We start from the raw sequence: 14,243 nt of genomic DNA on the forward strand, positions 1-14,243 counted from the left end.
ACCACATTTGTGGCTGGTCTCAGAGTTACCAAATCCTCACACCTGCCTTGATGCAGGCAGGGATGGCTGGATGTGAATCGTAATTACCCCTTGGCCCCTACAACACACAGCCTAACATCTCCTTACTGCCCGCCCAGGCTCATTTCAGCTAGTAGGAGTGTGGACGGGAGATGAAATCACTGCCCAGAAAACACTTTCTCACTCAATCACAGTAGTTTAGAATAAGTTTAAATTGTTCTTTGCTGCCATTCCCCAGCTATGCCTGTTGTAGTTTGTTTCTCCAGTGCATGCATTAGAACCATTCAGATGGGCTGCCTAGGCCGGTAACTGACTTGGGGAATGACCTCAGGTTGAACTGTAAGGAAAAGAAATTGTTTCCTCATTAATATCTCTGCAAATAAATGTCAACTGGAAAAACAGTTTCTCTGTGATCAATCTTGGTGCAGAGACACTGGGCTCTGACTATTCCTCTCATGGAAAGGAATATATTTCCCATAGATCTGTAGTGTTTCATACATTATAGCTCTCATAATAGCAAAAGCCAGTGCTTGGGTTACATTGAGCTTTTCTTTCTAACCCTTTGGTTTCACATGATCATAATTCTCTGAAAAATTTCTCTGTTCAGCCTAAAACTTTCACACTTTGTATAGGGCAAGAAATGATGATTTTTCTTTCACTGAAGAAAATCCTTTTAGCTATCTTTGATTTATTGGAATGTGTGTAGGGGAGAATTACACTTTTATGGCTTTTTAAAATGTATTTTTCTTCTTGGCAACTAACAAGGCTAGAAAAGCCCTTTTCCTAACCTGCCTGGCATTTTCCTGCTAGGGAAGCTGAGTTTTTCTTGGGGGTGGGCTGGGGAAATCATCTACAAGAAAAACAGCAATTGAATGATCCCCTCTGAGCACACTTATCTGAGATAGACTGGGATTTGGGGGGGGGGGGGGGTAAGAGAAGTGTTTGGATCTATTTCTGTCAAGGCAACATCATGTACAAAATACGCGGCTGAGCCTGGGGCTGATTTAGGTTGGTCACTGGGTTAAGGACAGGAACGTGTGGCTGAGTGACAGGCAAATCTTCCCCAAATCAAAAGGAAGGTGCCTCTCTACTCGCAGTCTCACCAGACTGTGTGATTTGGATTCTGAAGACATCCACTTATGCTGTTTTTCTTCTAAAAAGCTCCGAGAGTCAAATGATACAGGGGAATCTCATGTATCATTGCAAGGAAAGCACTTTCTCAACTTCACCTTTATGCAGAAGAGTGTGAAAGCACAGCTTGGCAAGACACCAGAGTTTCTCAGATCTCTCACACACTAAGAACTGGTTCCCACCTTCCTCTTTGGCCTTTCCTGGCTGCCCATGGCAGAGGCAAGTGGTTGCTAAATCACTGGTCAAGAGGCTGTGAGGAAGGGTCCTTCCCCGCTGCAACCCTGTGCATCTACTCCACCACGTGCACAAAGCATGCTGCTGTTGTCCCTGTCCCAATGTGAGGGATAGGTAGAATCAGGTATATTGGGCAGAAAACACATGCAAGACCTGCAGAATATTGAGATGAATGAAAGAACCTTGCGTTTTCAATAAATAACAATTTTTTTAATTGGTGTCATGCTGCCTGCGTGGCCTGACTGTTGTGTTTGGGGACAAGACGTCGCCAAATCCATGAGCTCACTCCTGTCCAAGGGCAGCAGGATACACAAAAACTGCAAACAGCTGTACAGTGCTCTCTTCTACCCTGATTTTCCCTTGCTAACAGTACGAAAATGTTATGTGAAATGACTGTTGGTGTGACAAAAGGATGAGATATTCATACGATGAAGGATGGTAGAAGGTTGAGAATTTGATCCCATCACAGCTACGTTAATTTGTAGCCCCTCTTTGTCGTGCTGTCTGCCTCGAGTCACTTGGTAACTGTGTCATCTTGTTCTTGTAGAATTTCAGCAAAACTTCAGGAATCTTAGATGAAAACCAAATTTCTCACCACTCCCAGAATTTTTAAAATACATAGAAATTTGAACTCAGATTATTGACTTGCTTTCTGAACTGTGCAATGCAGTTTGCTCTGCTGATCAGAGCATCCATTTGAAGATTGGATTCATCCTACTACCACAGAGCTTTTCTCTCTGAGCTTCCTGCTTCCTATGAAAAAATTCTAGATGGCCTTTTCAGCTCATTGGAACTAGACCCAGGCATTGCCTTGATCAGGGTAGTCACCTACCCCACAGAAATCACATCATGTTTGTCTTTCAAAACTTTAATTGCAGACATGTTGTTTTTGCCTACTGTTGTCTGAATTTAAACCAAATGTGATGATGATTGTTTGACCTCAGCCTATTTTCTACAATTTGTTCTTTTACTATCATTATTCATTATTTCATTGTAATAATTATTACTTAACAAAGAACAAATCTTAAACAGCATTGTGCCAGTAATATCTCAAGGCATTTGGGAGAAAAATCTGCCATCGGCCTGCTCTCTACAGTCTTGACTGGCCTCAAAGGTTGGTCCAGAAAAATCTGTTAAAAGGATTATGGGATGCATTTCTCATGGGCTGCCAGTCAACCCCTCCATCACTGAGACCATATATTGCCATATACTAGAGGGCAGTTTGGGCTTCCCTGGCCATTAGTAGACCTTTTGGAGGATTACATGAGACTAGAGCTGGTGGATAAGCCCTGTTGTGTTCCCACTGATGCCTAAAGCAAGAAGTGCAAAGACCTTCCCAAAACACGATGTCCCCCAGACTAAGAGCTGGTGTTTTATTACCTGTTCCAGTAACCCTGGATGAGACCAGGAGCCCATCAACCAGCCTTTGGTTCCTGCTGTCAGTGTCTTCTTGGGGCAAGGAGCTGCACAGCTTAATGTCCTGCCCTACAGCTTATGCAGCATCTCCTCCTAAATCTGTGGGGCAATTCTCAGGCTTAATGGTGAACTGACCTGGACCCACACAGTGTACATTTAAAATACAGCCAAAGAGGCTCATTGTCAGGAAATGCAGTGTCTACAGTCAGGTACGAATTTATTTTAGGACTATATCACTGTGTATTAAAATATATTTACAGCGTAATAATCCATGCTGTGTATTTCAAAGATCAATGAGAAAGGGCACATTTTGGTGACATTCGAAATCTATCTCCCGGGTTGTCACATGCATTTGAAAAATGCCTGCTGCACATTCGGATCCACCCCCATCCCAAACGGACGGGAACACAGCCCTCTCCCCATATGGGGCTAATCTCCGGGAAGGCGGTGGGAGCACATGGTACCAATTCCCGCACACTTTGGTCCCTTAACTCAGTCCTGAAGGCAGGGAGCAGAGCTGGGGGTGGGGACCGACGCCTGCTGTCACCCTTTTGCCCTTTCAGAGGGGTTCCTGCCCCTCGCAGGTGAGCAGCAGTGCTTTGGGGAGCGATGCCCAGGGATGGGGATGGCCCCTGATGGAAATGCCACACCACACAAGGTGCTGATCCCTCCCAATTTCTGGGACGATGAGAACAACAACAACAAATCAACCGCAGAACAAGCTGGGTCCTGCAAACCCAAGTGCATGGGCAAAGATGTGTGTAATAAAGAAAAAGCAGGTTTGATAGGAGAAGGCTGACTCTCAGCAGGAGGTTGCCCACCATGAATGCGGGTGTGCAGCTTGTGCTAGAGAATGAGCCAAGAAACGTCCCTGCTGGCTGCAGGGGAGCTGCAGAGGTGATAGCACTGGTACCTCTGCCTGAGCACAGAAAATATTTGGGGAGGGAGGAAGTAAAATTCAAGCTTTTGAACAATGCATTATTTCCTGGAAGTTTCCAAAACCTGTTATAATATATTTGCTTGTTTGTTTGTTTATTGTCATGCCTCACTAATAGTAATATTAATAAAATCTGGTTTAGTCAATCTTGATTAGATTTTTTTTTTTTCATTTTTTTCTATCTCTTTTTCTTTGACTTTGAAAAGAAAAGAAAAAAATAGAAGGGAAAGAGTAATAGCATAAGGTCAGTCATGAAATTAGATTCTGAAACTTGGAAAATCACTACTTTCAAGGGAGCATAAAAGCAGGAGAGTGGATGGGAAGACGGTCACCGTTGCTTGAAATTTTGAAACAATAAATTCTGTTTTTTTTTTTTTTTTCTTTTTCCCCTCACACTGTTGATACTTACTCTTCCACTTGCATTAGGAAAAATAGGTACTAGGAAAATCCATGATGAGATGAAAGGGAGTCAGTTTGCTCAGCTTCCCTGAGACACCCACACTGCAGACTGTGTCTCGGGACAGTTGCATGAGGATTCTGCTCTAGGTGTGTTCATCTTGCTCTGCACGGTCCCTCTTCTGCAAGAAATGGGGCTTTGCTGCAGGAACACACGTTTTTGGTGCAGAGGTGTCTAGTCATCTGAAGTATTTCATCAGGGTATTTCAGAAGGAAATGAATTATTCCTGAGCATTGCTAGATAATCTCACCTCCCTTTAGACATTAAAAGTGAATTGTCTTAGAGCTTATCTCTCTTAGGCAGCGAGGGCAGAGATGTCTTAGTGAGAGGACGTCCCACCACCTCAGGAGAGTCAGCTCTGCACCTGGGGGAGCTGCTGGACCCCAAACTTAGGTGACGGCTCACGTTCACACCAGTGATTTTTAGATGCATGTCAGGAGAGAAGACTCCTATCCTGGTTCAAAATGGACCATGCTGTTCTGAAGGTGGGCAAGAAGCTCTGGGTGCCACCACCCCATGCTCACTGCTGCTGTCAGCCCTCAAACTCTTCAAGCGTCTTCGCCAAACTTTAATTACGTGACTACAATCTGTCCAAGAATTTTATGACATTAATAAGAATGTTCCTAATTAGCATTTATTGTTTATATTATTGAAATTCCAAATTACACGACCAATTGATTTTTCCCCGTTGCCCTCATTAAGTTGCAGTGAAATGCATTTTAAAATAGATTGGCATTTAATTCCTTTAGAAAGCACTGATTAGATCAAGGGCCTGTTTCACTGCATTTGGTTGCATGAAGCTGCGTTAGGTTTTAATTTCTCCTTGTTAGTATGAAGCTGAGTCACTGGCTGCGTTCCTCTTCCCCTGCCACACAGGCACCTACTGGAAAAATCCCCTTCCACGGCTTAGGCCAGGACTTTGGCATAAATGAAAGCAAAGAAAATGTCTCCAGACAGCAGATTTGACGTGAGACGAAACGCAAAGCTCAGCCGAGTGTTGAAAGTGTTCAACTTGTTTCATAAGTTCGCAGGATAGGGAAAGAAACCTGGAATAGTGAAGGTTTTTATTATTATTATTATTAATTTGATGGACCCCGGCCTTTTCCTGTTTCCTCAAGGAAGGGTTTCTCTGTGCCTAGCTCTGGTCTGTCATCCCAAGCCATGAAAGCTCGAGGTCTGGATGGAGCTGAGGTCCAGCCATCAGCACACGTCTCTGGTTGAGGCACAAGTTTCTCACGTGGCTTCCCCAAATCTCCTGGTCCTTGTTACTTATTTATGTAATGACCACGGTGGTGTCCCCTGGTCCTATATATTTTATAGGGATGAAAATGCATGGATATGTGAGCACCTCCACACTTCCATAAATGTTAAAGCCAGTTTTCCCTTAAGTTTGCTCTATCCCATGAGGACAACCCGTATGGCCTTGGGACCTCCCTGCAGACCACCAAATGCAGTCAGAGCAACATCACAGGCTGTGAGAACTGCTCTTTCCCTGCACACAGAAGGGTATCCAGCCAGCTGGACATCATATTGCAGTGGGGGATGAAGAGATAGATGCCACAGTCTCCTGGTCTGGCTCCTCTCAAAGCTCCTTTCAGAACTGTTGCAGATTTTCATTCTGCATAAGGATGACTCACTTTTTTTTTTTCTTTATAAAATCCAAACAGAACTCTGCCAAAACATCTTCTGGGGACTGACACTTGCTGGGTCTGGACTGTGCCTGCAGCTGTGTGTGCCGTGCTGTGCGCTGAGCTGGCAGCGTGGGGCATTGCTTGCTGGCACTGCCACCTCCTGCTCCTGTGACGTGGGGACAAGGACACAACTGGTGACGAAAATGCCAGCTGCTGGGTCCCCACTCATGCTGGCTTTACATGGGAAGCCAGACAAAACACAGGGTTTATGTCTGCTTTTACACAATCTTTACTCTTTGATGCTGGCCAAATTTGCTATTCTTGCTGGAAATAAAGGTTTATTTATTGTCAGTGTTGTCTGTTTGTTTGTTTGTTTGATTTTGTCTAGCCCAAATGCACAGCTGCTCCAAACAGGTTTGGAGCTGAATGGTCCAAATTCTGCCAAAAGCAAATAATAATAATAATTACTATTATTATTCTCCATTAGATTTACCCATGTGAGAAGAAAACACAATTCACCCCCACATCAGTGTCACACAGCCACTGGTGGGATCTGTGAGCAAAACCAGACCTTGTCACCCACTTTCACGATTTCCTTTTTTTCATGCTGGCAACACCAGTAAAGCCAAAATCTTTTTTTTTTTTTTACCACCTTGTTTGCTAAAATCTGGAATAGAGCTGGCCTTGGAAGCAGATGATGCTGTGGAGAGGGAAACTGAGTCACAGAGCAGCAGTGTTTGCTCTGGAGCTCTGCCAGAGCTGGGAATGAATCCAACAATCCTGATTGTCGTGCTCTTGACCCAGACACCACCCCACACTGCCTCTTTATTAAGCATCCTCTAAGATGTCTTAAAAAGCTCTCACAGAAAGGCTCTCTTGTTCTCTTGCATGCTGTGTATTAGCATCTGAAACAACCGTGCTAAATTTGAGGAGGGAGGGGGAGGCAAAAATGCATGAGTAGCTACTTTGATTAGCTAATAAAGTATCAATTTATTTTTTATAAATACAGGGAAAATTCAAACCAGCTGGAACCCGCGGTACCTCTTTGCACGCCACATTTCTAGCAAGATTTCCTCTCATTCTCTGGAATCCACCCGAGGCATTGTCATGCCTGGAGTCACACGGACACTCTCGTTGTTGTCCCTTTGCTGGGCAGGAAGGCAGGGAGACATCAGTCATTTTTACCAAATATTTCCCCTCTCAAATGCTGAGAGGGTTTTCCACAAGAGCTGAACAGCCCATGGCACCACGGCTTTGGGAGATCTGGTTAATTCTCCATCAGCTCTGAAACCCGTGTTGCTGCAGGCGCTGCGAGGATGCTCGCAGGGAAAAAGACTGGAGCTGGTGTGCACAGGTTTGGAAGCACACACGTGTGGGTATGTGAGAGGATGGGAATGTGTCTCTTGGGTGTCTGCTGCTCTCGTGTTCGTGTCTGAGAGTCTACCCATGTCACTCCAACAGGAGAGGGCTGCAGCAAGGGTGGGAACAACCCACGGCCCATGGGCAGGAAAGGAGGAACGGGTCTGAACTGCAGGAAGGGGATGTCAAGCAAGATACAAGTAAATCAAAGTGACAAGAGTTAAGTGTTTACTGACTGCCTGGAGAGAAGCAGACCTGCTTTTTTGGGGAATCATCAAGAATTACAGGTCTGCCAGAAAGGGCTTTGCAAAAGGCAGGTTTTGGGGAGGGGGGGACCGATGATGCTCCACGTCCTTTCCAGCCCCCTGTGTCCTTTCCAGCTCCCTCAGCTGTGACCCCACGTCTGATGGGCTACAGCAGGAACTGAGTTGTTATGGTTGGTGGCATTGAAGAAAAACTTCTGAGTGCAACCTAAAGACCATCCCCACTGCACCTTGTCCCCAGCCCCTCAGGGCCTGAGTTAGATGAAATAAAAACTTGTTGAACTTAGATGACCCAAACCCTTCACATTCTAACCCAAAGAAATGGCATCTCCCAATGCAGGTTGTGCAGCAGCTCGTGGGCAGCCCATAAGTTTCTCTCTCTCTCTCTTTTTTTTTTTTTTTAATTCCTTTTTAGCAATTTTTTTTCTAGTTTGAGGCCTATATTTTGCAACACGCTGAACTCCACAAACAAACCAGGATTCTATTTTAAACTCCAAATTGATGTATCCAACCGGCAAGGGAATTAGCATGAATTAATTAGAGGGAAGATGAAAGACTTCGGTAAGCAGCGTTATGAGCTACAACCTTTATTAAAGCTGCACAATGCATTCTCCTCTTATCATAAGGCATAGCATGCAAGGAATACTAGATCTGAGCGAGCCACTGACTGGGGCTGGCAGGATCGTACCAGCATTTAACTATGGGCTCCCTTGGTTTGGCAGTTGTGCACTTTGCTTGCCAGAAGTGGTTTAATCTCCTGACACCTTCCTATACCCATCCCTTCTGCCCAGCCCCACGCTGCAGCCTCTCACAAAATTCAGCCTCACATCACCAAACCCCCGTGCAGCGCCACTGATAAAGAGGCTAACCAACAGTATGATAAGTAATAGCTTAGCTGGCAAACAATTTGTCACGTCAACAAAAGTGTTTAAGGGGGAGAAAGGGGAGGCAACCAGTGAGCTGAAACTAGAGAGTGTAGTTGCTGTACGCTGTTAGTAAGGCAGCATGGGGGGTTTGCATGGAGATGTGCTTCTGCCTCATGTGGTGCAGGCATTGGACCCTATTTCAGGGTGTCCTGGGGTTTCTTCTCCAGCTGACAACCTCTTTCACTGCAGGGCTCTGGCTTCTGGCTGTTTTGGTGCCCTGGAAGGGTGCAAGGACAAACCCACTGAGCTAACGAAGTTTGGGGCAGTTAATTAGAGAAGAGCTCAGCACCAGTGACGCTACCCTCAGCTTGCCATGTCATTTTGAGAAGTTGGATAATGTGTTACACTTTGGTCTGCTGGGATGGCAGCTGATTTTAATGAGAGAAACTGAAGGTTTTCCCCTGTAGATTTACAGGAATCCCTCGACTCCTCTGCAGTGCCCTTCTTCGCCTCCTCTTCCTCCTCTTGCTCTCTAATTGCTCCTTCCCACCCCCCGCCGCTCCCTCAGACCAATCAGCCCCGGCAGCCTTCTGATACACGTTATATATTTCCCGTTATTTGGGTTTAGGCTGTTAACTATTTGCTCTTTCAATTCCCTCTCGGCCCTCAAGTTTCCACCATAAATGCGATAAGTTACAACATCTGTTCTGCCAGAGCTGGACTTACACGCTCACAGGATTGTTCTTTTGCCTGAAAAAGCCCTAATGTGCTGCAGCCCCCCCCCCACCCTGCTGCTTCTTCCCCCCTTTTTGTGGTCCTGTTCCCCCGCTGCATGACATTTTCAGTGATGTTGATGAAGCAAGCTTAAAAAAAAAAAAAAAGGAAAAAAACGTTTTGTTTGTCCAAAGCTAGGTCTGAGTCAAGCTCTTCTAAAGTAATTATTTATATGCAGGCAGAGGCTTTGCATGATAACCAGCAGCACGGCCTCACTGGCAGAGGTGCTAAAGAGGTCCTCAAGAAACAAGGTGGGATGAAGTGAAAAGCATGGCCGTGGAGGGCTCTAAAATGCTGTAGAAGACATGAGAAACACCTTGCTTCAGTTCACAAGGCAGGTTGGTAGCTAAAACTGTGGTCTTTAACCTGCCTGCCACCAGTGCAGATGCAACCCATCTGACCCAGGGCCTGGAAAAAGTGTCTTATCGTCGTGCAGGTGCTGATGGTGGAGAAACAAGTCTGAGGACCACAGCGGAAGCAAAGGAGAGCTGGTTGCAGGGGGTGCAGGTGTCCTGGTGGGGTGGCCATGTGTGGCCTGGGCTCCCTGCATGGTCTCACCTGCTGCTCCTGAGTAGGCAGCGCTGTCACAGCTTCCATCACCCACTGAATCTATCAGAAAGAGCAACACAGTGAAATTCAGTGCAGTGAAAGGCATTTAGCTGGTGTTTTCTGCTCCTGCTCAGTTTGGGATGTGCAAGTTTAGAACCAATGATCTGCCTTGTTTTTAGCACGGCTCACTTGGGCTAGGAGGTTTATCTGGGGCAGCTGGAGAGTCATAGGTGTCCTGGGCTTTGATGCCTCGGCTTTGCACTGCAGAGGTCGTCCCCAGGAAAAAGGAAGCAGTTGTACAGGAACCTGGGGATATTTTAAGGTTTTCTGTTATGGAATAGAACAAAAGCCAGAGAGATTAACAATGTTCTTGAAGGAAAACAGCAGGGGAAAAAGGGAAGATGTGGGGCTCACTTGAAGGGTTCTGCTTCAGTTTCTGCTTTTTACATTTTGCATTTGGTTTTACAATGCATTTCCCTTTTTGAAACAGGGGAAGAAGTCATCCTGAAAGATTGCAATCCAGAAAGACCCAAATGAAGCGTTTCAACTTTATCAAAGTGCTTTTTTTTTTTTTTTTTCCCAAGAAAAGTTTTGTTCCGAAAGCAAGACTTTTAAATGAAATGCTTTGCTTTTGCTAAATCAAACTTTTCCCCTGGAAAAAAAAATAATGGGGAAGGCAGTTGCATGATTTGGAAGGAGGTCAGGCATGCTGTTGGTGCCTGTACCTCTGAGGAAGGGGCTGAGGCACCTCCACTCTCTCTTCTTTCAGGATGGACATCAGCCCTGAGACAGGACCATGAGACCACGACGAGTCAAATCGAATATCTCTGTAAATAATCTGTGCCAGCACTACTCATCAAAAGGCTCATGAGTTTCTGTATCAAACCAAGACCATCATGAGTTTTCCTCAGAACAGTCTTCAAGCTCACAACAAAACATAGCTCCAGGATTAGGCGGGCTTTGATGTATTATCTCACTGCAAAGTATTATTATTTTTTTAAATAACTCTTATAAACTTTAACCACCCACAACATCCTGTGGTAAGAAGTTACACAAGTTAACCCACATGTATGAAGAGCCAAATCCCTTGAAACCACTTCCTCCTAGTTTTACTAGAAGGTTCTACTGCCTTGGAAAAGGCAGAAGAGCATCCTTCCCCAGACATCTTGCCAATGCTGTTTTAGGCTTGCGGGACTCCTGATCTCCCTCTCCTCAGTCATCCCTGAAGCATTACACAGACTGAAGAGCCCTAGTCTGCTGGTCCATGCAGCAATGCTTCCAGCTCTACAGGGTGACTGCTCCTTGTCCCCAATTACTCTTCAACTTGAAGAAGTCCCAGTTAACCATAGTTCTCAAATATTGGAAGAAAAAAAGGAATCTGTTCTGTCTTTCCGTACCTTTGATCATGCTGGTACTTTTTCCTTCCTTCCTTATTTAGGAGAATGCATGTCTCCTGGAGTCTCTTACACAATGCCAAAATTGCCTCCATTCTGAGTTTAAGTAGGTGATTTTTTTTTTTTTCAATGTGACTTTTTCCTCTTTTCCTTCCAAAAATAGAGCCTGGGCTGATGGGGGTAGTTTTGATACTTTTATCAATTTTGCCAAATAGCTTCAGTCTGACAAGACACCAAAAAACCTTTCAGAAAGGTTGGAACTTGTTGGTTTTGTGTGTTCCAAGTGAAACCTTTGGATTTTTCCTCAATATTGTACTTCATTAAAAAAAAAAAAAAAAAGGAAAAAAGAAAAAAGAAAAGGAAAAAAAGATATTTCTCATTTGCTTAAGGACAGCATGCACTGCCTTACCATAGAGAAGAAATAATGTAAGGAACCTGCTATTGCATGGCACTGGAGGGCACTTGTCAGGCAGGGAGAACAATCTGCAGTCTGGCTGTGAAGAAATCACCAATGTAAGATAATTCAGAGTCTGGTTTCAAACTGGCCAAACTGCCTGAACTTTAGTTGTTCCTCTGCACAGAGGAAAAGCCACTGGGAGGGGGTAACCCAAGCCCCCAGATCTCAGTCTGAGAGGCAAAACTGCCCCAGCTGCCTGCGGGATGCTGGTGATGCCCTGGACACTGCGGCATTGAGGTGAGTTGCAGAGCAGCCCAGCACAAGCAAAGTGCTCCTAGGAGCAATCGGGCCGTGATTACAGGTGCTTCCATGAGTATCCACAAGCCATCGGCTCCCCAAAAAATCCTAAAACAAAACTCTGGCTGCCCCGTTCCTCGGAGGAGGCAATGCTTGGATGCCGGCAACACACTGACAAGGTGAAGAAGATGGGAAGAGGGGTGTGATTCTTGTCCGCAGCACTCATGAGCAACTGCTTAAATCATTTAACGCTGAATAAATTACGGTGTAATTTAGCTGCATAGCATTTCATGCTCAATTAGTGCCACTTTAGAGGGAGGCAGTTCTCTACGGAGGGCGAAGCTCAGGAATTTCAGCCTGCATTGGGGGAAAAAATGTATCTTTAAAGATAAAGGTGTAACCATGGCAACAACACAACTCTCTGGGAGAAGTAGGGAGGAGAGGAGCGACTGCAAAGGAGGAAAAGGTAGATAAGAGACAGGCCACCAATAGGTCTTCTTTGGGAAACAGATATATCTGCTAGAGAAATGGTGCTGGCAGCGTTTCTGTGGGAGCCAGCCAGTCTGGTAGGAACAATCCGCCCAGGGGACATGGTCACCCTGGCCAAAGCAAACCCAAGAGGCTGGGTTGGTGAGTGAGGGAAGGCAAAGGAAAGACACGAAGGCCTGCAGACAACATCCTGCAGGAGAAAGCTGGTGGGGAAAGCAGAGGGAACTACTGCTGGAGGTGAGTTTGCACCCACGGTGTGATCTAGCTAGCTGTGACCTCCCCTCCTTGGTACCCACCATGATGCAGGGACATGGGAGAGGACATCAGGATTGGGATGCCTGGGAAGCCCTTTCCCTCCTGCCCATCTCTACAACCTGTGCAGATGGGATGAAACTACCCAGGGGTCAACCCATGGGAGGAGGAGAGATGGAGACAGGCCACAGGTCGAATACCACAAGAAGCACTCGCCCCCTCCCCAGTCCATGCTGGAAGAGGTCCTTGAGGTCCCACTGAGCACCCAGTCGCATGAATGTGCACAAATGTCAGCAGTACTGAGATGGTCTCCATCTGGCACAGCTCCGAGACACTGACACCTCCGCAGGACATTTCCCTTTGAGCTCGCAGGCCCACAAAGTCTGTCTTGAGCAACCCTGTTCTCAGCCCATGCCCACAGAGGCAATTCCCCAGCCTCATACATCTCTGTGACAGAAAGCATTTCCTGATGTTCAGACGCATTTTTTCTTGCTTGATTTCATTCCTTTCCTCCCAGCAAAGCCACAAGGGGACCCTAAATAACCTCCCCACTCCTTCCAAATTCCTACAGGCAGGGGAGTCCCCCAGATACCGCTCCTTTAGGGCATTCCCTTTTGCCACTCCTGCCCATTTTTGAAGTGCCTTCATGTTTCTGGGGTGCCTGGGCAGACCCACAGCCGCTGTCCCCAGGAGAGGGCTGATCCAGAGATCTCCTGGCACAATACCTGTGTACAAGCAGGAGACACGCTTGGCCAGCTCCTTTACACACCTCCTGATATCAGGTTGCCTCCTCTTAAGAGAAGATGAGGCTGTGCTGCCAAAAAGGATGCTAGCTTCATGACTGAAAAGACATTTAACAAGCACAGAGGAGTGTAAAGCTTTCCTAAAAGGGAGCACAGCATAAGCTTCCTTCAATAAGAGGCTCCTGCAGGTCTGGGAATAAAACAGGAGCTGTCCTATAAAGATCTTAACCACAGGTGTGGAAAATGCATGGGGAGCAAGGGACTGTGCTTTGAAATGACAGACATCAGTGTAGGGTAAATGCAGACACCAGAATAGCAAGCACCACAAACCCAAGTACCCCACAGTGTCTGGACAGGACGAACAAAGACCAGGAATTAAGGCTGTGGAGAGGATATAATAAACTGCTTAGCGGATATGCCAGCAGTTGTGGAACAGAAAGGAATGAGATTCAGCATAAGGCATTTAAACGTCCAAATAAACAGCCAAATAATTCTGGAAATAAACCACAGGTCGTCTGCCACAATCCCCTCTGTAGCACAGCCCTCTTGTCAGGAGTCGCGTCTGGTTTCTGCTGAACGCAGTCCAGCAGCATGGATCTGACCGGAGCATCTTACAGAAAACCACCCCTTGCCTCAAAGATGTGAAGAAATCACCATGTCCCAGAAGTTACCACATCCCTGGGATTTTGACTGAACAGCCAGTCACATTTTCTGCTGCAAATCTTACTGGAATTTGTCTGACCTTAATTTCCAGCTGCTGGCTCTTGTATTCCTTTCCCCATGTGATTGAAGAGCCTTTCGCACCTTGTATTTTCTTCCTGGGAAGGTACTTACACGCTGCAATCAGTTATATCTCAATCTTCTTTTTGATGAGCTAAACAGATCAAGGTTTTTAAGTCTCTCATTGCAAGGCTGTTTTTCTTCCAGCTCCGCAGTCATTTTTGCAGTTCTTTCCTGCACCGTCTCCACTTATTCAACATTCAACATCTCATTTACCTGCCCTCACCTTCCTCCCAAACAGTTTTGCTCATAATTT

This window comes from Anas platyrhynchos, chromosome Z (genome assembly GCF_047663525.1).
Source record: "Anas platyrhynchos isolate ZD024472 breed Pekin duck chromosome Z, IASCAAS_PekinDuck_T2T, whole genome shotgun sequence".
NCBI classification, from domain to species: domain Eukaryota; kingdom Metazoa; phylum Chordata; class Aves; order Anseriformes; family Anatidae; genus Anas; species Anas platyrhynchos.